The sequence below is a fragment of the Podarcis cretensis genome (assembly GCF_951804945.1).
Source record: "Podarcis cretensis genome assembly, chromosome: 4".
Lineage (NCBI taxonomy): Eukaryota > Metazoa > Chordata > Lepidosauria > Squamata > Lacertidae > Podarcis > Podarcis cretensis.
In genome coordinates this window covers 48,351,461-48,376,214 of record NC_137173.1, presented here as the reverse complement: position 1 = coordinate 48,376,214, position 24,754 = coordinate 48,351,461, and the positions used below count along the sequence as shown (strand labels likewise).

Genomic DNA, 24,754 nt, shown 5'->3' with positions numbered 1-24,754 from the left:
TGGAAATGTACATCCAGTTTTTTCCCCTTTAAATTTTTTGGGGGGCCCAAGAGAGTGGGGCCCTAAGCTATATAGCTTCTTTAGCTTATACATAAATTTGGCACTGATCAAGAGGCACAATGCGTGCACCTTTTCCCAAAGTCTTGAGGCAGGTAAATGGTACAGTGACCTGGCATCCTGCATATGGGAAGAAACTTTGGCAATCCTATACTGAAAAAAACTCTGTGAGCAAAAGACCACTGTTTGATTAATTTGTATTCTCTTTCCAGCTTGCTGTAATAACATCAACTTCAAGTGATAAGGATGCTGCTAAATCTGCTTTAATTAATGTCAACTCTCTCAGTAATAAATCACTATTAATTCTCAAGTTAGTTCTTTTGGAAATGGCCTCCTCTTTTTGGCTGTCACTAAGATTCATTTGGAAATTGTCCCAACTATGGGATGCTATATTATTACTGCTCTTCTGTTCTTAGCCTTTCAAGGTAAGTTTCCATCTGGCTTGTGGACACCCATAATCATTCTGAGGCTTTTAGTAAGACGTTTGCCTATAACAGAAGTCCAACCATTAGTTATATCAAGTAGGAGGTGCTTACAGTCAAACACCCATCCATATTTTTCTACATCCAGACATAGATGTTCTATGATGCTAGTAAATAATGCAAAGATGTCTGTTTTATTAAAATTGGCTAAGATTAGTTCCTAAGTGCCAATATAGATCCCCCCAATATAATAATGTTAGATTATTTTGGATGAAGTTATCTAGTGACAACAGCACTAGATTCATAGTGAAAGCCATAACAGGGCTTGAGGTTCTGGACTATTTATGTATGCTACATTCAAAGAGGTTGGAAAACGTGAGAACACATGAGCACCAAAGCAAAGTGATCTATGTCCATTTGGGTTACAGAGGTCATTCTCAATGGAGACACAGAGGTTGGTCTTCCCAAATCTGAGTATGATGGGGTTTGCCAACATCTCTAAGGTCAGACCCAACTTAATGCTGACCTGTTAGTAGATCTATCTAAGGAACCAGGAAGAAACAATAGTCATGTGAGCTATGCTTTTATTTTATTTATTTTATTTCAAATTTTCCCTCATCATTAGGTTACAGTAACATAAAAATGCAATATTAATATAAGTTAAAACAATTTACAATAAAGGGTGAGCATTTCCTCTTCCTCACTTCTCTGAAAGTGATTTTGGTTTTGCTTCTTCTGATGGAAGATTTAAATAGAACAGTGCCATTTTTGGCCCATTTTCCTGAGTTTTTTCCCAGCTTAGCCAGACTCTGCGCAGGACTTCGTCCCTCTTGTAGGCCCTCGAAATCTGAAGCTCTCCCCCCAACCCCTGCTCAGTATTCCACCAGGCCTTTGGCAAATCACTGTTTTGGGTGAAACAGACAGACTATATTCAGGACACAACTTGTGGCATAGTAATGAAGTGTAGAGCATGGAGATCACATTATGTAATGGAAATTCATCATTTGAAAATAATCAGAAGGGAGTTGAAGACATGGAAAATTCCATGCAGGCTCTGAAAAGCCAGCCAAAAATATACTAAACTACTCCAGATTGTTGTTCCTAACCGTGAAACTACAAATTTCTTTAAAATGAATACCCATGAGTTGAGCATAGACACCTGAAAAGGGAAATATATCTCTGAGTGTAATCACTCTTTAGATCACCTCACTCAGTGTATGTGTTTTAGGAGGAAGCTAGGGAGGCTGCCTAGACAGTGGGACCCCATTTCCTGTTAATCTCATGGAGCTCCCTCACCCACAGAACTAATAGAAGAGGCTTAAGTGTTGAAGGTAGTTGACAAAAAGAATTCTCTGAGGACTACATGTTTCAGTGGCAGCCCTGAAACTGGAATCATATGTAGGTTTGCTTTTCAGAAATTGCATCTCCTGAGGAAAGAGCTGTTTGACAGCCAAGTGAGAATATGTGGAATTGTGATTGAATCCGGGCTGGGGTGGGAAATCAGCCATGGGACAGATGTGTTCTGATGAGAACCAAGGCATGGGGGAAAGGGTATATACTATTCCTGGAATTTTATGTCAAATGTAAGTGATGAATTTCATATAAAACAGGATTTGAAATTTTTATACCTACAAATTTGTATATAATTTTTAGTAGATACATCTCTCAAGATTTCTACTTTACCTTTGATATTTTCTTGAGGGTCTTCTTTCTATTGACACCACATATTTCTTCAAAAGAAACTTTTCGTCCTTGAAAGAGGATATCTGCATTCTATTGACTCTAAAGTAGTCCTATTTATTTTAAGTAGCAAACCCCGGTATAAATGGGTCCTAGATTATAGGCAGTTGCCTGCAAAGCCATTAGTATGCAAAAGTTATTTCCATATCCTTTAGGTCCTTGCAGATCTTACAAAGAAGTTTGATGTTTTGTATAATTGCTTCTGTGATATTCAATAATGGATAGCTTCAGATTTTGTTAAATTTAACATAGACAAAACAGAGTAGCTATCGATTAGTTCACCGAGGCAGAGGTCTCAGGTGTCATCGTTGGTAGTTTCCATTTGTGGTGGTTCTTTTTATTCTTCAGATAATGCTTGTGACCTTAGGGTCATTGTGGATTCTGTGCTTTCTTTTGAAGCCTACATCAATCATGTAATTAAAGTGTCTTACTACCATCTTTGGAATCTAGCCAGACGGAGACCTCTGCTCTTTCTGGTCCACTTGTTAAAACTTTAATCCGTGGTGCTCCCCCCACCCCAGCCTGTAATTCTCTGTGTCTGTTCCTAAGATTATGTCCTGCAGTCTTTGCATTTGGAAAACAGTATTCTAAATATGTGGAACACTATCTTGGATTCTTATTGTTTCTGTTTTACTAATTCCTACACAAAGTTTCCCTAACTTTAGATTTCTTTTATAGATGGATGCTTCTTTTATAGAACAAAGAAACTTCCTACATCTGTCTCAGGGGTGAGGAATGCTTTTCAGTCTGAGGGCCCATTCCCTTCTGGGAAATGATCCAAGGGCCACATGCCAATGGTGGGTGAGGTCAGAGGCAAAAGTGGACAGATGAATGAATGTAAAGGTTACCTTTTGTACAGTAAGCTTGTTAATGCACATACCCCCGCACACCTCTTTGTCCTCTATTGAGACAAGCAAGATGCATTATCAGAGTTCAAGGGCACATTCTGGCCAGTCTAGAACACTTGGCATATGAGGCACAGCTATTGAGGAATACAGGATGGCCTGAGGAAAAGACATAGTTATATGATAGCTGTACTTGATGTTTCCAAGGCTGATCATCATCCCATGGCTTTTCTCCCCTTGTTCTATTGGAGAAGGATTTTGCCTTCTTTCAGTGTCCTGGATCAACAATTGTAGCAATATTCCCACAGATAAAACATCTCCTTCTTTGGAGCAGGTGTGGGGAAGCTTTGGCAGTCGAGACATTGCCAAACTCCAACTCCCACCAGCCCCAGAAAGCATAGCCAGTAGTCAGGGAGGACACCTGCTTTAGAGTCTTGCCTACAAGGAAGATAGGTTCTACAACTGGAAAATGGTGTAGTGGAAGGGAGCAAATCCTTGCACATCGCCTTCTTTTCATTAAGAGGTAGGGGAGGGACGGGGAGATGGGGATCAAATCTAATTCTGAATAGAAATCAGGGACAATGTGGGAGGATTTGACCCTCTACCCAACACCAGTTTCCAGATAAACCTTCTGGTTGCTTCCCTGTAGTGATAAAAATAAAACTATTCTTCACCCTGTAGGGCAACCAGCAGCTAGAGAAGGAAATTATTTTTGGTGTAAATTGCTGGGGAAGGTTAAACATCCCTTTTTCTTTTGCTCATCACCCTGAGATGCATGTGAGGAAGGCAACATCTGGAAGATCATGGGTTCTTCACCCATGCCCTTGAGCAGGGATTCTTTTCAATTAAAACTCGCTGGAGTTCAGTTCCTGCATCTCTCAGGTGGGTGCCATTGCCATTATAAGACAACAAGGGAGGTGTTCATGGTGAGTTCCAGCACCTCTTTTTTCTAGAAAAATAGCACTGGCCCTAGAGGGTGAAGAACTGTTCATGAAGTTCTTTGGCTTTTACTTACAGTTTTGTACAGCATACCACCAGACTGCTCTGAAGTTGGCCACAATCTCTTCTGGACATTTGATGTGTCACCAGGTATTTCAAAAGCACCCTGTTTTAATCTGAAATATGTTATATTTTAGTTCACCACCGCCTACTGAAATCACACTGTGCTGTCAGCAGCAACTTGCTGAGGACTGTTGGGTAATAAAATATGGTCCCATTTAGACCGTGTTTTTGAGTGTATGTGCACACACACACGTATACAGTTGTCTTATAAATGTGATACAAAATGTCTGTGGGTAGGATGTGTCTTATGGCAAAATATTATTCTTGTTACTAAGTCAAGATGGGGTAAACTTGTGCTGTAAATTATTCCAGACTGCCATTTTCATGAATTTGCCTCAGGAGCAGGCCTTGGGCATTTCCCCAGATTAATGAATGGGTGGATTTCACAGTCACAAACCACTTGTTATAGAAAAGAAAAGCCATGCTCCTTGAGCTAAAGGGTGTGATTTTCTACATTGGTTATGTTGCTCTTGTTGTATGCATGAGTTTATGACTACCGTTAGTTGTCTGCCTTTTATTTCAAACACATTCAAGGGAGAGCCTTACAATTTTGTTTATTGCTAGGATAATAACATGCTGCACAATATGTTCTCTGTGTAAGGCTAGAATAATGGCATCAGGGAGCAATTTGTTCTCTGCTGAAACATGAACTTTCATCAATAACAAAGAGATACTGGAACACCCTTCTGCAAAGTTGGATGGTTGTCCTGAATCATTACAATGTTGTCTGGCAGCATCTTCCAGTGTTAATTGCTGCAGTGAAAATATAATGTGGCTTCTAATTAGGGAGAGCAGACTGGACTAAACAAGAAGAGTATCCTGTATACTTGACTTGTCAGTATCCTTAAAGGTAATGGACACATTTGGAAAAGCATTCCCTGACCCAATAACCCAGGTGCAGTTCATAATATTTTCTTATTTTAGATGCAAATTAAATCTGGGGTACATCGTTAATTTAATTGGATTCTATTTAATTAGATGCTAATTAAATCTGTGGCACATCTTTCTCTGTGTATTGTAGCCCTTTTCAAATGTTAGGCCTCTTGTTCAAAAACCCCATATTCCCATCTAGCATTCATCAATGTGATAAGCGCAGCCCACTTCAAAACCCACTACCTCCATATTCTCCCCAAATCGTCTTTCTGTTTCCTCAACCCCTGGTTCCGTTCTGTGGAACCAGCATGTAATGCTAGCCTTGTCTACTCAGAAGCAAGTCCTGTAAAGGTAAGTGTGTCTAGTACTAGAGCTTAATACTTGTAAAATCCAAATATCGAGGCTATTTAAAGACAAACCAATCTAGGGTTTTTTTTTAGTCACCTGGAGAACTTATGCAGTTTCATATATTCTATCAAAATTCCCTCAGAATTTTGGCTAATATTTTTTTTTTTACATATGTACTTTTTTGTTTTTTTCTTTAATTGTTATTACTTTTATCTCTTTTTTTCAGTAATCTTTAAAATCTTAATAAAAATTTATTTTTTTAAAAAAAAGAAAAACAAAGAAAAAAATTGGCTAATATTTTAAATCCATTGGATTTTGCTTCAAGCAAAATTTGTGCTGTAACTTTAATCAGAAACCTTAATCTCTTGCTAGGGGCAGGTACTCCTGATAATTTAATACCAGTAATTTATCCCTTCACACACTATTTGTGTTAGGAGCAGTGCTTTCAAACTATGTTAGTATCTCTATGGTGAGATGCATCAGTAGTAGTTCCAGGTTAGCTAGTTCTGAATTAGACAGGGATTTTGAAAATGTGGCCTCATTTCATTTCTAACCCTCTTGGTTGAGTCCAGAGAGTGGAGGCTTGTATCGCCTTTGCACCTTCTATTTGAATTGGGCTAGGGGTGGGTGGGAAAGAGACATGAGTCTCTCACTCGGGCATTTGCGTGCCATTCACATTCAGCCACAGCTAAAGGGCAAGCAGGGCAATGCTTGAATGTGGCAGCAATTGAAGGTAGCTTCCTCACATCGCCTCACACATTTTCTGAGGCTAATGAGGGAGTTCGGAGACAGCCTGTTTCTGGGTAGTCTGACAGGCAGATTGCCTAGAAAGCTCATTTAATTTATTTATTTAAATGTCTAAACTGCCTTCCCACTGACAATGCCTATGTTTTGTTTTGTAATCATGCACATGTTAAAACCAACCTGTTGTTCTGTTGTTCCAAATCCATATGATCTGTTGTTCCAAATCCATAGTGGCTAGCCCCACCCCCACCCCATGCCCTGTTCAGGGTGAACTTGAAGAGTGTGTAGCCATCTTTAGCAGGAGCTCAGCTCTGGATCCTGCCACCATCTCTGTCTGAAGCTTTTGCTACCATGATTCCAGATCACCGTCCCTTCCTCTATAAGTGATTTTGAGACCTTGCTGGAGGACTTCCAGGAGAGACCAGACAGCCAATCTGTTGCAGCCTTTGATTATGAGTGGTTGCTGCTAATTCGTTATGTGGACTGGTTATTTTCTATTGTGTATTGTATTGTTAGCTGCCTCAGGTATGAATGTAACAGAAGAAAAGAAATGTATAAAATATGGCAGGGTGACACCAGGTTTCATATCTGGCTCGCACCCACTTCCTAGCATGTCTGGAGACAGAGAGAGCATCAAACACAGGGTCTATCTTCAGATTTGAGTGCAGTCTGCCATTAATTCTTATACATTCATTATCCCCCAGCTGAATGCCTAAAGATGGTTACTATCTTTTCTACATGCAGTAGCCACAATGTGCTGGGAGCAGGCTCACTGCTTGTGACAAAAGGTAGCCCTGGGGTGCCATGTGGTTTGATAACTGACAAGCACTTAGAATCATAGAATCATAGAGTTGGAAGAGACCACAAGGGCCATCAAGTCCAACCCCCTGCCAAGCAGGAAACACCATCAGAGCACTCCTGAAATATGGTTGTCAAGCCTCTGCTTAAAGACCTCCAAAGAAGGAGACTCCACCACACTCCTTGGCAGCAAATTCCACTGTCGAACAGCTCTTACTGTCAGGAAGTTCTTCCTAATGTTTAGGTGGAATCTTCTTTTTTGTAGTTTGGAACCATTGCTCCGTGTCCGCTTCTCTGGAGCAGCAGAAAACAACCTTTCTTCCTCCTCTATGTGACCTCCTTTTATATATTTGAACATGGCTATCATATCACCCCTTAACCTCCTCTTCTCCAGGCTAAACATGCCCAGCTCCCTTAGCCGTTCCTCATAAGGCATCATTTCCAGGCCTTTGACCATTTTGGTTGCCCTCCTCTGGACACGTTCCAGTTTGTCAGTGTCCTTCTTGAACTGTGGTGCCCAGAACTGGACACAGTACTCCAGGTGAGGTCTGACCAGAGCAGAATACAGTGGCACTATTACTTCCCTTGATCTAGATGCTATACTCCTATTGATGCAGCCCAGAATTGCATTGGCTTTTTTAGCTGCCGCGTCACACTGTTGGCTCATGTCAAGTTTGTGGTCAACCAAGACTTCTAGATCCTTTTCACATGTACTGCTCTCAAGCCAGGTGTCACCCATCTTGTATTTGTGCCTCTCATTTTTTTTGCCCAAATGCAATACTTTACATTTCTCCCTGTTAAAATTCATTTTGTTTGTTTTGTCCCAGTTCTCTCATCTGTCAAGGTCATTTTGAAGTGTGATCCTGTCCTCTGGGGTGTTAGCCACCCCTCCCAGTTTGGTGTCATCTGCAAATTTGATCAGGATGCCCTTGAGTCCATCATCCAAGTTGTTGATAAAGATGTTGAATAAGACCGGGCGCAAGACAGAACCCTGTGGCACTCCACTAGTCACTCTTCTCCAGGATGAAGAGGAACCATTGATGAGCACCCTTTGGGTTCGGTCAGTCAGCCAGTTACAAATCCACTGAGTGGTAGCCAGTGGCGTAGCGTGGGGGGTGCAGGGAGGGCCGGCCACACCGGGCGCAACATCTGGGGTTAGGGCAAATCCATGGGTTAGGGGGTGCAAATTACTTGCCTTGCCCCGGGTGCTGACAACCCACGCTACACCACTGGTGGTAGCATAGTCAAGTCCGTATTTTACCAGCTTCTTTACAAGAATATCATGGGGCACCTTGTCAAATGCCTTGCTGAAATCAAGGTAGGCTGCATCCACTGCGTTCCCTTCATCTACCAGGCCTGTAATTCTGTCAAAAAACGAGATCAGGTTAGTCTGACATGACTTATTTTTCAGAAATCCATGCTGACTATTGGTGATCACAGCATTCCTTTCTAGGTGCTCACAGACTATTTGCTTAATGATCTGCTCCAGAATCTTCCCTGGTATTGATGTCAGACTGACTGGGCGGTAATTATTTGGGTCCTCTCTTTCCCCCTTTTTGAAAATAGGGACAACATTTGCCCTCCTCCAGTCTGCCGGGACTTCGCCTCTTTGTCTGTTCTCCAGGAATTCTCACAGATGACTGCCAGTGGTTCTGAGATCACATCTGCCAGTTCTTTTAATACTCTTGGATGCAGTTCATCTGGCCCTGGAGACTTGAATATATCTAGACTAGCCAAGTATTCTTGTACTATCTCCTTAGTTATTCTGGGCTGGGTTTCCTCTGCTGAATCATTTGCTCCAAATTCTTCAGGTCGGGCATTGTTTTCTTTATCGGAGAAGACTGAGGCAAAGAAGGCATTGAGGAGTTCTGCCCTTTCTGTGTCCCCTGTTTGCATTTCACCATCTTCTCCTCTGAGTGACCCCACTGTTTCTTTGTTCTTCCTTTTGCTACGAACATACCCATAAAAGCCTTTTTTGTTGCTTTTAACCTCTCTAGCAAGCCTGAGTTCATTCTGTGCTTTAGCTTTTCTGACTTTGTGTCTACACGTGCTGGCTATTTGTTTGAATTCCTCTTTGGTGGTTTCCTCCCTTTTCCATTTTTTGTACACATCCTTTTTTAATCTTAACTCAGTTAAAAGTTCTTTAGATAGCCACCCTGGCTTCTTTAGGCACCTTCCATGTTTCCGTCTCGTTGGTATTGCCTGAAGTTGTGCTTTTACTATCTCCCTCTTAACAAACTCCCAGCCATCATGAACTCTCTTTCCTTTTAGTATTACTGTCCATGGGATCTCACCCAGCACTTCCCTAAGTTTTATGAAGTTGGCTTTCTTAAAGTCAAGAAATTGAGTCCTAGTATGCTTGGCTGCTCCTTTCCGCTGTATAGTAAACTTCAGAAGAGCATGATCACTCGCGCCTAATGATCCTTCCACTTCTACCCCTCTAACCAGGTCATCAACATTGGTTAGGACCAGATCTAAAATGGCTGTTCCTCTTGTTGCTTCTCCCACTTTCTGGACAACGAAGTTGTCTGCAAGGCCAGTGAGGAATCTGTTTGACCTTATGCTCTTGGCTGAGTTTGACATCCAGCAAATATCCGGGTAATTGAAGTCCCCCATTACTACTATCTCCCTTCCTTTTGCATGCTTGGCCATCTGTTCCAGGAAGGCATCATCTATGTCCTCCGTTTGGCTTGGGGATCTATAGTAAACTCCCACAATGAGGTCACTGTGGGAGTTCCAGGGTCATTGTGGGAGTTCCAGGGGCGGAAATGAAAATTCTGTCAAAAGATTTGACACCATCTGTAGAAATTTCTGAAAATACACCAAGTCTTTCATTAAAAATATAGCATGTAATGAAATGATATCATTCACTACATATTTACTTGAGCCAACAAAATGTGACTCAAACAGTAGCGGTTCTTAACTACATTATGCTATCACTGAACAGCAGCTGTCAGTATGTGAGAACCATAGGACCTGCCTTCTAGTGGTAGCTGCCCTGACAGCTGTGGTGTGTGCTCCCCACAGACCTATTAAATCTGCACAGTCCACTGCTGACTTTCACGTACACATTTAAAATCTGGTTATGAATGTCAACACAAGTCATTGTGCCCCACCCTACTTAATATCATCGGCAAATATCAGGGGTTTAAATCCATTTCTTTTGTGTATCAATAGCATTACTGTGTTTGCCCAGATGTCTTTTGGAGAAAAAGTCACAGAAGTAATAAAGGACATTTCCTTACAATCAAGGAAATCTAGCTTCTTCAAACTGTCTCGCTGCAGCCTTGAGAAGGTTATAAGAACAAGTCAAGGGTGTTCTTTAGATCAAATGACACAGAGACCTTTTGCTCTTTAATGGAGGATGAGTTTTATGCCCTTTCCCCCTATGAAGTCTACAATTTAGAATGACTGTGGTGTGCTAGTTTACTGAAAAGTGCCGTCCTTGCTGACCATGAATCAGAGACCAGACTGTACTTCGGCTCTGTTCTGTCAAGAGGCATTGGCAATGAGCTCCTTGCATTCTCTCATCACTGATAATCCATTTTGGAATTCCAAAGATCAAGCTTCAGCCAGGCTGAGCAAATCTCTGTATCACTCTGAAGGAGAAAATAGCAATGTCATAGAGCAAACTAAATCAAGATCATCAGAATTTTCCCATCAAAATCATTTTTTTTAAAAAGAAAATATAGAGAAAGGCCAAACCAAATACTGAAATGGCAGGGTCATGAGAATTTGATGTTCCCCTGCCCCAGACTTTTCTGTCAGCCTCCTACTCTCATTTTCAACAAGAAAAGTAGCAAAAAATGAGGAAGACAATGGGATTTGAAGTAGTAGCCAATTCCTTACGGTCCCTGCCCTCCACATGGTGTAGTAATATATCAATGTTTGTCAAGGCTGGACATGGATCTTAAGGTCAGTTGGGAACCAGGAACCATGGGATGAAGGCAGTAGTCAAGACTGATGGGCAAGCCTGGACCGAAAACAAACTAAAGGATATAAGAGCAGGACAAAGTTCAGGAATGTATTGTTGCTTGAGCAAGACTGAAGTGGAAAAGTGAGTCCTTCCTGCCAAGGCCTACCCTGGGTGAGTGTGGTCGGTTTACAGGAGGGTTTCCCAGAGTGGTCAGTATTGGCCTCCAGGGATCAATGGAACTGTGAATAAAGACCTTGGGGGCAGAAAATGACCTAGACATAGAAAATCCATTTACCAAGTATAGTGCAAAATATTAAGTTAGGAACTATGAACCTCAGAAATAAAGAGCATGAGCATTTGCAGAATGCATCTTCCTTGCACCTCTGTACAGTATTTAATAAGATGATTCCACAACACAACACTATTTTCAAACCATGCTGCTTTACAGTTGGACTTTCTTATTTTTTACATTTCATAATTCCTAGTAACGGTGATGGATGACTAATGAATTTGGAGTATATACTCATATTTCTTCAGTTTATTTCATGTATGTTTCTAAGAATTTGGGTTTGCGTCAATGACAGCTTTATAAGCTCATCAAGGCTTCAGCAAATGCAGACATTTGGGAAACCCTAGTCTAGAGTCTGAGTATGCTATGTTGCTTAGAAAGAGACAGCAATGTGCAGTACCATGGCTCACCCCGCCACTCTGGGCGGCTCCCAACAGAATTAATGATAATAATAATAATAATAATAATAATAATAATAATAATAATAAGCAATAAAACATCAGACATAAAAACCTTCCCTAAACAGGGCTGCCTTCAGATATCTTCTAAAAGTCAGATAGTTGTTTATTTCCTTGACATTTGATGGGAGGGCATTCCACAGGGTGGGTGCCACTACCAAGAAGGTCTTCTGCCTGGTTCCCTGTAACTTCACTTCTCGCAGTGAGGGAACCGCCAGAAGGCCCTCGGTGCTGGACCTCTGTATCCGGGCTGAATGATGGGGGTGGAGATGCTCCTTCAGGTCCCAGGTACAATCCCTGACATTTCCAGTAAAAAGGGTAAGGTAGCTGGTGATGTCAAAGACCTCTGCTAGGGACCTTTTCAGAATAGATTATACAAGGCTAGATGAACAAGCAGTTTATGCTGATATAAAGTAGTTTCCTGTGTTTACTTAGGAATTGAGTCCCTCTTTCGTATACAGCTACTGTAGTTCTAATGCTAGCGAGATGAAAAGCTTTAGGCAAATAATACTTCTAGCACCAGGAAAAACAAAATGTTACTCCACTAGGCAGGAGGAAGCGGCAGTCTATCATTAAAAGAAGAAGAAGAAGGGAAAAGATTGAGAAAGGCGTCATTGCCCTGCCTTGTTCCCACCAGCCAATATCTATCTTGCCACCGTGTTTCTCAGCGTATTCCGTTTTGGCTGAAACCTCCGCTGGCTTTGTCTCTTCAAGGCTAGAGCATAAGCATTAAACACTGCTGTTTGGGGGTCTTTGGTCTATGGATGCTTGGGGTTATGATGATAAAATGCAGACTCAGTCAAGGCTTTCCAGCAGTCTTTTGGAGAAGATGGTGAATAACACAGAGCCAGGCAAAAATTACGTTCGCAAATTTTGCCTCTTCCCTTCAGTCCAAGTTCATCTGAACATGGAGCTGAGCAAGTCACCGGAGTTCCCCTAGCTTCCCTCTGGGAATTGAATCATGTCAAGCCTCCAGAAGAGATTCCCTTTCCTTAACTTTTTTTTTTTTTAAGAAGCTTAACTGTAAAAAGAACAGAGAGCCTATATATGTGTGATGGTAGTACACATCTTATATGTAAGGTCAAAGAACCCCCAGCTTTGTTCCCAGAATACAATATCCTCTTATTTATGTGCTTTGCTACTTTTAGCATTGCGGAGAAATATGTGCTGACATTTAGGGCAGTAAAGCAAATATGATATTACTTGTGCTAAGGCTTCTGGTGGTTTGTAAACTCCAGTGGTAGGCCCCGCTGCAAAATGAAGTTGGACAATGGAATTCATGAGATCAGAATGGAAAAGACATATTAGATACCCCCATGACCTACTGAAGCCATTCTATCCTCCTCCTATTAATAGAAACCTGGGCTAACCACATGCATTTAAATTATTAGAGGTCTGTTTCTAATATTGTTGATTCAGAATCAAGTGTGGGGCAGCTCTCTGCATTGAAGTGGCTAAGAGACTGAGCTGTGAATCATGTAGTCTAGGGGTGAGAACTCTGTAGATATCCTGAATTCCATCATCCATGCTGGGTGTTGGAGTCTAGCAAAATCTGAGGGGCCACAGGTTCCCCATCCTTGAGATAGTCCTTGGTTCATATTTCACCTTTGTTACAAAATCAGTAAATGGCCTTAATCAAGCCACACGCTCTCAGCCTCAATTCCCCCACTGGCAACATGTGGGTTGGTAATAATGACTTCACAACATCATATTCCCACTACTCGCAAATTTTGCCTGTGGTTCCATGTAAAGAAACATTAGTATACAAGTGCACCTGATTGTCCTGGGTGTTCAAATCTTGTGTAACCCTTAAGCTGTAGCTCTTTCTTTATGCTTTCTCTTTTGTCTTCTCTTTTGAATTGTGGTTTTCTTTTCTTTTCTTTTTTTTTGGAATTTTTGTTAAAAAAAAAAAAAGCCCAACAACATTCAGGGTGTCCTGGTTTTTACTTTTTGAAATATGGCTGAAGCACCGGCCACCCTTAGAGTGTCGTCTCTTTCAGAAGCAGCAAATGAAATAAGTAAATGTGATGTGTGGATCTTTTTCATTTGTATACACTATTTATCATTCTGGGTACAGTGTTCCTTCCAACCCCACCCGCTTCCTTCCTGGCAAGGTGTCCTTCTTTGATTGTATTTAAAAGGCTCTAAGAAAACAGTCTTCAGTGGCTGGGAATTGATGATGAGACAACGCAGCTGTCCAATATCATGAGATGAGTACTGAAACTGCCTGCTTCCCCCAGGAACCCTTTCTAAAACCCTGAGTCACTGAATGTTGAATCACACCATTCCTGTCAATGTGGTCTCATTCCTCTCACATCTTTGCTTTGCTTACTGTACATTACCTCACAGACTGTTTCCTGGTCAAATGGTGTGGCTTTTGCATAATCCCGAGGCATTTCTCCAGCTCATTAGGAGGGGCACAACATGAAGCTGGCTGTATTTACAGAGAGGAGCTGAAAAGCAAAGAATCCCATTGGCGTCTATCGCGCCATCTGTGCAAAGGCAAAGAGCCCTTAACAAACAGGTCAAGCAATAAGCTGTGTTTTCTGCTTTTCCCATTTCACCTATTTGCTGAAGCTCGTGACCGCCTGCTACTTGATTTCTGGAAGGGTCAAAAGGTTGCAGTATTAAGCATCACCCTTAAAAATTCATCATTTGTCTGACAAACAGTGACCTCATGTTGACTCTCTGACCAGCTGTAAACTCGCTGATTGCACGTCTCTTCATTCCACTCGGTTTAAGATCTCTGCGTAAGCCACTACAAGGAGCACTTCAAAATTTAGCAGGAAGTGATTGCCACCTATTAAAACAATGGTAGGCTACTAGATTAAACCATCTAATTAATGAATATATTGAAAGGCTTCACCTTTTACAATGGCTTCTCATTGGAGAAAGTCCTCAAAACAACACAAACATTCCAATAGTTTAGTAATTAGGAAAATATGGCTAATGGCATGGTTGACCATCTGCATTGGGGGGAGGTGTCACTCTGTCCTACAGGACATGATTTATGGGCCAAAGTAACTCTGTAGAAGTGGTAGAGCTCCGTAATAAAGCTGATGTCACGTAGCACCAAGCAATTTAACTGTGCAGACACTCTGATCTAGCACTGCATACAAATGTGATGCCAGTGAGCCAGTATGAACAACAAGGGTTTTAGCATGGCATCCAAGGTTCAAAAGGGGAGGGATCATATATATTGCCCTTTCTGGACAATTATACTAATTATACATGTAAAATCCATCTCATATAAAATATTACATTACTTGGTAGGACCAATGCTGTTGACTCTTAGGTGGGGCAAATGCACAAGAACTACCCTAATAGCCTCCTTAATAGAGATGGGGAAGGGAGAACCACCCTAATAGCCTCCTTAAATCCTTTTAATCCCTGCACCTATTTCTTGATAGTGCTGTTATACCTGTGTTAAAAAAAAAAGTATAGCATATCTTTGTCAATGGTGGGGAAGAGGCTGCTGGACCCCCAACTATCATCATCCTTGACTGGGCACTGAAGTCCAGCAACATCTGAAGGGCCACAGGTGTGCCCCCCGGGTCTAAGTTACCAGATGCTGGGGATAAACAAGAAGGGTTAGCCATCACCTTCATAGCTTGACTGCTTGTGTGTTTCTCAAGGCAAAAGCTGAATGCAGAACTCAATGGAGAACGAGACAATTATATTTATAAGAGGGAAAGGCAGGTGATGATCTAAGATAATATGTTAGAGATGTCTTAGAGATACAGAATGGTTGCAGATGATGGAACAATTTGTGGCTGAAGATTCTGACCTCTATGTGGCTATGTGTTTTTTTACTATCAGCCCATCTCACCTGTTTTGCTGTGATTATTTTGATTTATTTTCTTCTTAAACACTTGCAATCCCTTCTTCTCCAGTTTTCTGCAAATCACACACTTTGTGTCTAGTACATGCCTTCTTTCAAATCATTAATTGAAATGCAGAGCAGCGCTAGACCCAGCACTGAGCTGGAAATACCTTCCAAATTTGATGCTGATCCATTAATTACCCCTTGAGTGTAGTTTTTCAGTCGAGTACTCGTTTAATGGTAATTCCTTGTAGTAAGGGTTTCTCAAGTACCCTTATGAGGCTGTCATATAGAACAATACATCAAAAGCCTTGCAAAAGATATATCGGCTGGGGTTTTCTTGTTTACTAATTCAGTCCTTGATCAAAGAAGGAAACTAGGTTGAGCTGGCATGGTTTAACCTCAATAAATCCACATTGAAGGAGAGTAACAAATATTTTGTTTTATCATTTCTCCAATAACTTAACTTTTTCTTTTTTTAAAAAAAATAGGCACTATTGATAGCCAGGGTTTTTGGCCTTTGCCAAGATAATTCTTTCAGGATCTTTGGATAAAGATCATTGTACTGTATTGACTTTGGCTGACCAATCCTATATGTGGCAATTAAGCATGAGGATAAGCAGGAGGTTTGCTGGGGCTACAGTGGTGCATGGTCAGCATATAGTAGAAGTGACCAATCCAGGAAGGCAGGGGAAAATATAATCTGAAAGCAGGGGTAGTAGGAGGAGCTACAGTCTTAGAGCCCTGGAATTATTCCAAAGGGCTTTTAATCAGGGGATGTAGTGCAATGGTATCCACATGCCATGCAGACATGGAGATGCTTAATAGCAAGGAGGCACAACCAGGACAGCTCCCTGGGCTACGACTCACAGAACAATGCCACAGCACCTCACACCATGTGTTCCATAGTCACAGGTGGCACTGTGGCATGTCCCCAAGCGTGTTCATACTGTTCATAAGCACCCTTTCAGATCACCATGTAAAGGAAAGGATGCACAGCATAGCCAGGAAGACTTTTTGGTTCACCCCTCCACCTGGTGACCCATGTGACCAATCCCCCCAACTATTTTGCCCCCCAATCCCATTTCCCTCTTTCCCCTCCCCTAAACACTCTTCTTCCCCTTCCTTTCCCGACTGCCTTGTAAACCACGACAAGAACATTCAGCTCTCTTAGCCCCTCTGCCCCATTTCACAATATCGAAGAGCAGCTGGTGGGGCAGAGTCACCTCAATAACCTCCTGACAGCAGCATTGCTGCTTCTCACCAGTAAGGGGAGGGGCTAGGCAGTGGAGAAGTCAAAGCTGCACAGATGCACAGCCAGAAGCAACCAATTGGCTCTGCTGGTGCATCCGCAAAGTCCCAAACTGGCTGCCACAAGGTTATTGCCCTGGTGGGCAAGCTGCTCCTGCAGCAAACCAAACCCAAGTGAGCAGAGAATAGAGGGCCATTTGTCCAGATGACACTGAGGCCTGCTTTCCTCTTAGAATCCCTTCATGAGACCATCTTAAGCCAGATGATAGTAAGATGGGGGCGGGGGAAATGGATCCTTATCTGCACCCCTGTCTCCAGTAAAAAAAGAAAGAACGAATACAGCAAAGCGTTTTTTGACGTTTATAAAGTGGGTGGATTTTCCCTAAAAATTCAACCCATAGACAGGACAAAACAGAGCCTGTTTGTAGAGGAAATGAAACTGTCACAGGACAGAAATATGGTAATCCACCATAATCCATCCTGTGGCTTTTCACATTCTTTATTTGCACAAGTGTTGCTGTATAGAAATTCATTTTCTTCTACTCAGTTACTATTCCAGTGGCACAAATAATATACCGGTAACCAGCTTTAGAGAAAACAGAACTTTTTAATTTACATACACCATCACAGATAACATAAGGGAGATAGTAACATGGGAAAGCCAATGATCACAATGTTAAGATAAAAGTCAAGTGACCTAAATTAGAAGAGGCAGTGGTCATGGTTAGCATGCCAGTTCCATTCCTGGCATCTCCAGGTAGGCTTGGAAAAGACTCCTTCCAGTCAGGGTAGTTAACAGCAAGCTAGGTGAACCAATGGTCTGACTCAGTATAAGGCAGCTTCCTATGTTCCTATACTGCGTACTTTACTGTTTGGAAATGAAAAGTGCAATTGCAAATGCACGTATTTGGAAGTATCGAGGGTTCTAGGATTCTTATGAAAATGCTAATGTTGAATGTAAATCTCTATAACAAGCTACTCTATTGAGTAGAGAGGTAGAACCTTCATGAATACGTCCCATTGAGATGTGTTTTCTAACCTCCTCCTTGTCTCCTTAAATGCTCAAAGTTGTTTATGATGGTACAGCTCCCTCTTTGATGAAACACCCATGTGTTTAACTCTACTAATTTAAAAGGACCTCTGATTAATTGTTTGGTAAACTCATTGGGATGGAAAGGGAACTTGTTTAAATTCCTAATATTTTCTTTCAACAGTAAAAACAAAATGGCATGTTTTTTTTCCCCTCCCTCCTCCTGCACTTCCAGTAGACAGAACCACTGACATCACAAATCAATACATTACTGGCAATTGTAGCCTATTTTAGCTAAAGTGCAATTTTCCAAAGCAATCCCTCCAAAAAGTCCTGACATCAGTGATTTCCATGATAGAACTGAATTAAGCCCTTGGATCACAATGGCCATTGTCTGTCATTTCCCAGTTCATTAAGACACATAGCACACTCAGTTCTATTAGCTGTTGCCTGTTTGGAAATGGGCTTTTGTGGTCACAGGGACAAGTGTGGTTCTGGGAGGTGGATATGTTTGATTCCCCCCCACACACACTTTATATGAATATGGGAGGTTGAAGACAAGTGCTCCATGCCACAGCTGGCTCAACTGAAAGTCAACATGGCTGAAAGCATTACAGCAAAGGCTGGGTACTTGTCCCCGCCTCTATAGCTATGTAAATTTCAGAGGAGACAATGAGTGTCACAAAGCAGAGCTTGCCCTACATAGTCAGAGAGACAAGAGGCAGGATAGATGACTGGGACACTGTCAGGAGAATGGGGCATGGCTGGCTAGCATTCTCAGAGCCACCACCCCCTTCAAGGGGAGAATGGACAAGACACCTGGATTTTATGAGCTGAGACCAGAGACTGAGGAAGATGGATTGAGGTGCCTTACTGGAGAAGAAAAGAAGGTACAGTTATAGAAGAAGAAGACTTGAAGGTAGCCCAATGAACCCACTTTAATGTGCAGGTCTTGCAGTCAGGACAGCCCCAGTGATGACCTAGACTTCTTGACTCTGCCCAAAGAGCAAAAAGGACCCTCTACAATTTTTGGAGTAAGAGGCATAGATGGGACTTAGATGGTTTTTATTTCCTCTTCTAATTCAGGAACATCTCACAATAAGAACCAGGGCACCAAATGAAGACCCTGATCGTTGTATAGGGTGGAACAGCCTCTGGCCTTCCTGTAGTTTGAGCACAGCCTTGCATCTGATAAACCCAATCATTAGCCGTAGAAGCTGAGGTCATAATAAACCCTTTAATCTGTAAGATACAAGTCTACCAATTATTTATCAGCTTGCAACTATCTCCTACTTAATGGCTTCTAGGTTTGCTTTATAGGTGCATTAAACAGGGAAAGTATTGCCATTACACCAGGGACCAAAATAAGTATTGACTTCTTTGAACGGGAATAAACTCCCATGAGAGTTCATTTACAGGGTAAGGAAGAGTTCCAAGGAGAGGGGCTCCATGGACAGCAAAGTGGTCTGTGAATAGGATGGCAGAGGAGCAAGAAGAGAGTTCCTTCATGGGTATCAAACTGAAACGTTTTAACGTGGAGGGCTGCCGGGGGTGGGATAGGGAGAATGCTTTACCACCACCACCATAATAATAAAAAATATTATCAAAACAAAACAGATAATGAGGTGGATGGCCAATACAGCTCTAACAGGAAGAGTCAAACTCCAAGCCCTTCTATGTTTGATCAGTGGGGCAGCAGGAGAGGAGGCTTGGGATGGCATTCCCTTACCCATAGAATTGTTTTTAAACTGCCTGTGCTTTCACATTACTCAATATAAGAATGGTATCCCCCCTTTTAGCAGGGGTGAGGTTGCCCCAGCCCGACTTGGAAGAGATTTGATTTGGTTTCTCCCAGAGGAGGAGGAATTGGAGTCCCATGGACAGGGGTGGCCAATCAGAAGGGGACTGAACTGCCTCTCGGTTGGTGATGTTGGGCCAGTGACCACCTCTCAATCCAACCTACCTCATCCTAACAAAAACACCTTAAAGAAAAAGAGGTAAGTAAGTAAGTAAATGTCACACTGAGGCAGTTTTGGGTTGGGGGCACTGCAGAGTGATTACCCAAAGCCTGGGGCTTTGGGAGGTATTTCAGGGTGCCTTTCGAATCAGATATGGGCAAGTGGGTGAACTCTTGACAGCAACACCTAGGGCACATGTTCAGCTCAAAGGCCCAGGGCTCACCTAGGGAGAGGGAAATTTCCCTAATCCTATTGGCTGAGGAGCCACAGAATGTTGGTGCTCACATGCCCAGGGGGACACAAAGGACACTGGCCTCAAACCTCACCTGCCCTCACTTCTTTAACTGGCTTGTTATTCTATGGATCTTCTTATTGTTTTATCTGAATAAATATACCTTAACCTTTTACCAATGTACTGCCTTTTGAGGTCATGCAGACAATGAGTAGAAAACCAGAAAAAGTAGCTATCAGAGAACCTCTAGAGGTTGGTATGGAGATGTTCAGCTTGTCACAGAGCAAACGTTCCCCATTTCTTCCATGGTTTGACAACTGGTGGTTGGCTTGTGAGCAGATTTCCTCATAGTCACAGTGACTGTGCTGCTCCCAGGATGTGCCCTTCACATGCCTTTGTTTATCTTATGGGATTTGTGAAGCCTGTTTTCATCTCAGCAGCCTAGCAGACACCCCAGGAATAAAATCAGCAGGACAGGTTCTTTGTTATTAGAAGTCTGTCAGTTGAGAGCAAAGTCTCTTTCAGAGCTTTTGTTGTTGAACTAGTTTCATTCACTCAGGGACACATTCAACCAACACAGTTAATAACATGAATATAACATGAATAACCTATAAGGAAGGGTGTGTATGAAATCTTTAGATTAAAAATAAAAGCACATAAAACTTTTAAAAGCCCCGATTAGCAGGCTTTCATGCATCATGCTATAGATTCACGTATGACCAACATCACACATAGATAAGATCAAGGAATTATCAAGGGAGACTGGCAAAACTGGAATCCATTTTTAAAAACAATGTTTTTCAGGATTCCAATTAGGATTATTGCACAGTTTAGGGAGTTCTATTCTGTACCCAAAGGTTTGCACATGTTAGGGGATTGATCACCCCCGCTTTTCAGCGGTAGCTATCATGCCTGCATTGCAAATTCCCATGTTATATTACTTACTTCCCATGTTAATGTTCCTGTCTGGTGAAAGGTTGCAATGGAGAGCGAGGATGGGTGTCAGTGGGGGAATCACAATTTCCACTGGACTTGTGGGATTATCCACACAATTCTTCATCAGACACTGTTTTAAGGCCAATTCTCCCATCCTCAAAAGCAATTATGTCCCATTTGGTGTTCCTGCAATTGCTTGATGCTTAGGTTTTGATGCTCCATCAAAATGTTATCTTTAGTACGTTGCTTCCAACTTGATATATACTTCACTACAGTTAAACCTAGGTTAGACATGTGTGTGTGTTTCTTTACAATATTTATGTATTGCCTTGTAACCAAAAAGCAAACAAAATACACCCTTATTGACATAGTAGTTTGGGCAACAGTTAAAAAACTTAGGTTCTCACTATACATAGTTCATCTCCCTTTATCAGGACTGGCACAGTGAAGAGTCACAGATTAGGCCCATTGTCATTATTTGATGGAAGCAGAGTTAGCACAGGATCCAGCGGATTCAGTGCTGGCCCAGTCCCAGCCCTGTAAACATCCCATTTGGCAGGATGCTTCCACCCACCCATATTGAGACCCTGTGAATGCAGAAGGGCCTCCCTGCCAGCTGTGGAGTCCAATGGAGCTGGATATCACTATGTGGAGAGTACCTCTGTCTCATCTAAACCCCTTCAGAACAGTCGATCAGGGGATTGGATTGCCCTGCCCAGCTGCAATCTTATACCCACTTACCTGAGAGTCAACCCCATTGAACTCAGTGGAACTTTACGTCTGAATAGAAATGCATAGAATTGCACTAACCCACATCTGTGCATACTTATTTTATTCCATTTTCAAAATAGTAAATACAGGGAGTCCCAAACCAGAGAGCAATGTTGACTGTCACTTAGATTTGTTTCAGATTGTTATCACACTTGGTAGAGATACTGGCTGAGGCTGAAATTTGAATGCGCTGGAAGAAGTCGCTTGTGACATAAATAATTTGAAATAAAAATGTCACGGTTTTGACTTTTTGCAAATGACTGCACTGAACTTCCAAACTGTTGCAATTCAAAAAGCTAATTCAGGATTGTGTACATTAATGCCAATGCCCTATAAAACTGACAGAATATTTCTTTTAAATAAAAAAAGTCAGCAAAGGCAGAGAGGCATTAGTTTTTAGCCTGTGTCAGCATAAAGGTTGCCTCAGTTGTTTCATCTCAAAACAGCTGCATGCTTTCATTGACTTTTTTTGCCCTTTCTTTGTGCACTCATCCTAACCTCTTAGGTTGTTTCCTGGCCTCACTTTGCTGACCTATGACCGGCGCTGACCTTTAGCTAGAGAATGTGACATTTTGTTCTCCTCTGGCGGATGTGTGAGGCTCTCATTATTCAAAGGTATGTGAAAATAATGACCTCTAGTGACCTTTCAGTTTCCTTTCATTTACTGGTGTCCTTTAGGTGCTTGTTCAGCATATTGCCATGCCCAGTTGTTGTGTATGTCTGCTTAGTGGTGCTATATTAAAATTTCTTCAATAAACATGCATCTCCTGTTTATTAATTCCATGCTTCATTTCTCTCCCTTATTGCCTGTTCAAGCAAATGCCATGGAACCTGACAGGAAGGAACAGGTGGGCAATTCGCTTCATAGGATCAGACGACTGCAATGGAATGAAAAGCAAGCATATCCAAAGGATGGTCCCAACCTAAGATACGGTATCTGCCCGCTTCCAACAAATTAACCTCACAAAAGAGACAAGATCACAGCAGGAGCAAGAAAGGTGCGACTCTCCAAAATGAGTCAAACAGGGGAACCTTTTTCAGTTCAAGGGTCATATCTCCTCAGCTTACTACACTTTTGAGTGACAACTGATCCATGGTTATTTGGTGTACCTTTGTGGACATTTGACTTGCTGATGAAGAACATATATTGAAACAGTCTATTATTCTGGAAGGACTGTTCTGTTGCTGTGTTTGGAGCACCCTGTTGCTGTGTTTGGAGCACCTACCATCATTCTTCTGTGTTGCTGTGTTTATAGCACCATCTCGCTCCCCCTCACTTTTGGCAAAATTCTGTATTAACTTTGGAAGGCATTTAGCCTCAAAATTCAGTGATTCTTTGCGGTCAAATACTAATCTGATCATTTCCTTTCATGGAATATCTACTTCACTCTTATTAGTTTGTGACTCCATGTACATATTGTATGTTTTCTGATTGTGAATTAAGAAACAGTTCGATAGTGTTATATAAATATTGTTAGTATACTACAGTCATACCTTGGGTTGTATGTGCTTTGGGATGAGCGTGTTCGAATTGCGCTCCGCGGCAACCTGGAAGTAATGGAGCACATTACTTCCAGGTTTCGCCACTTGCGCATGCACAGACGCTCAGAATGACGTCACATGCATGCGCAGAAGCGGCGAAAAGCGAAGCACGCGTGTGCAGACGTGCCGTAGCTGGTTATGTTTGCTGCTAGATGCGAACGGGGCTCCGGAACGGATCCCGTTCGCATCTAGAGGTACCACTGTATCAGCCTATGTGTTGCTTTATGTTTCTGTGGTGATGGACAGGGCCAAAGGTAAAAGGGGGAAGGGGGCTCCATGTGCCTCTTTCTTTTGTACATTAGGCCACCTTTCAGCCACACAAACCAGAAATTTCTACACACACCCTCACCCCAATTAGGCAAAAGTCACTTTCACAATTCAAAGACAAGTTCTAGCCAGGCAAAAGGGAGGAGGGTGTGCAGATGAGAGCTGCTGTGGAGTGTGGTCAAGTGAGGGACCATGGCTGAGGAAGAGACCCAAGGGCCTGGCAAAGAGGCCTGGACTTCCTGAGGTTTCTCACCCCTGGTGTAAGCCCAGCCACACAGTAGGGATGATGAAAGGAGAACCACCACAAAGCATCCCTCCTTGGTTGCCCAAACACAAATATAAACCCATGTTCATCTATAGGGAAAAAATGTTTCAAGGGTTGTACATGCCAATCAGCTGAGAACTACCTGCCATTCAAACTCATACACTATGGATTTCACTGAACATGCTTACTTGGAAATGAGTGCTACTGTGTTCAGTGTGGCCAGCTCCCAGGCAAGGGTGCCGACGACTGCATCTTAAGCACACCAGGGAATCATCACCATTTAACACAGTGGGGCGTACTTCCAGGCAGCAGTGCTTCATCAGGTGGGACAGAGCTACTATGTAAGTGCTGTTTCATTGTTGCTTGCTGAGAGAGAGAAGGGAGAAGCAGTCAGTGCAGTGAAAATGCACCAGTGGAGCCAATCTGGCACTCCTGCCAATGCATATGCACAATGCTGACCTCCCCAAAAGCTTCCAGGAAGCAAAAGCAACCTGCCTGCCAAGAACCTACGGGAGTGGCTGCTCCCAGCGAGCCAACTCTGCTTCCAAGTAAGCATGGACAGGTTTGAGCTACCAGTCCCCCCCCCCCCCCGAGTTTGGCTATTCTAACCATATTTGCTCACGGATTTTAATATGATGAGCTTTCAAGTAACTGTGCTTATGTGTGCGGCATTAATGCTTAACATGCATTAATACTCAAAACATTAGGCATAGCAAGCAAAAATAAAATTATCTGGAAGCTTCTCTTTTGTGAGGTCTTGTTTATTTCAGAACTCAAGCTGAAAAATTGCCCAGATAAACAAATCAACTAACTTAAAGAAACCATGGGACTGCAGTCTATATTTACTGTCACCAGTTCCATCCCCCAAATGTGTAGTGACATTTTAAACTTTAATGGGCCACATCTTCTTGGCCAGAAAATGCAGACAAATGTATGAAAGGTATGAAAATAGTTACGTCAATTGTTGTATTGATTTATAACATTTTCATCTGGACTTTTCATAAAAAAGATATTCAAGGCAGCCAGTGAAATGTATGAATAAGTTAAATGACAGTCAAACCAAAGGCTACAACAACAATTCAAAAGCGGTATAAATACAGTAGCAGTTAAAATCCATTTAAAAAGAT

At 42.1% G+C, this 24,754-nt stretch overlaps 1 long non-coding RNA gene across 1 annotated transcript; it reads left to right on the top strand.

The window, feature by feature from the left end:
• Nucleotides 1-1,392: 1,392 nt before the first annotated feature.
• Nucleotides 1,393-22,757, top strand: LOC307213865. The gene is made up of 4 exons (XR_013837756.1): nucleotides 1,393-1,810; nucleotides 19,456-19,653; nucleotides 22,059-22,168; nucleotides 22,370-22,757. It is a non-coding gene; the product is annotated as an uncharacterized lncRNA (long non-coding RNA).
• The last annotated feature ends 1,997 nt before the right edge of the window (nucleotides 22,758-24,754 follow it).